Source organism: Cynoglossus semilaevis, chromosome 15, assembly GCF_000523025.1.
Source record: "Cynoglossus semilaevis isolate Cse_v1.0 chromosome 15, Cse_v1.0, whole genome shotgun sequence".
Taxonomy (NCBI): Eukaryota; Metazoa; Chordata; class Actinopteri; order Pleuronectiformes; family Cynoglossidae; genus Cynoglossus; species Cynoglossus semilaevis.
In genome coordinates this window covers 8,279,621-8,280,401 of record NC_024321.1, presented here as the reverse complement: position 1 = coordinate 8,280,401, position 781 = coordinate 8,279,621, and positions in this window count along the sequence as shown.

Sequence of the window (781 nt, the reverse complement as noted above, 5' to 3'; positions counted from 1 at the left end):
AGGAGTTTCTGCCACAGGCATTGTTGTCTGCACAGAGACTTATGTTTGGACTTGTGGAATCTCCTTTGCAGTGTATATTAGTGATCTTGGTTTGAACTCTGGCCTCTGTGTTGTATTTCCATGTTCCCACATGTGTGTGTGGGATTTCTCCAAGTTGGGAGTTTGAATGATGATGGACTAGTGAACCTTCCAGGCTGTATTGATGCAGCAGTAGAATATGTTTTTTTTTAAACAATATAAATCCACAATCTTCCACTGAGAAACATTGCTGTTGCATTCAACACTTGCATGCCAACCATGGTTGGATGCTCCTTTTATAATTAAACTTGTTCCTCTTGTCCTGCTAATTAAGACACCATTCAGGCTGTTACCTGTGTCAGTTTGTATTTGCCTCTGCATTCATTTGATTTTATTCAACCTTTCTCCTGACTGAAATTTGGACCAGCATCTTGAACCTCCTGTCTTTTCCCTTAGAGCTTTCATTTTCGGTTTGGTCTTTGTCTAATTTACTTTTTATTTTTGTCATCTCTTGTCTGTTGCCTCTGTCATCATTTCTGAAAAAAGATTGGTCAACAGTTGATGAATAACCCATAGTGGACACATTTGCTAGTTTAAATAAGTCTGCCCTTTTTTCAATATTACTCACTGAATCATTCTAGTTCCCATATGTAAACTTATGGCAGCAATAGGCTCCAATCAAAAGTAGCCATTAAACCTCTGTAATGAGGACAAACCCACCATCCAGGGAACATAAATGGATTCTTAAAAAAAGATGTATTTA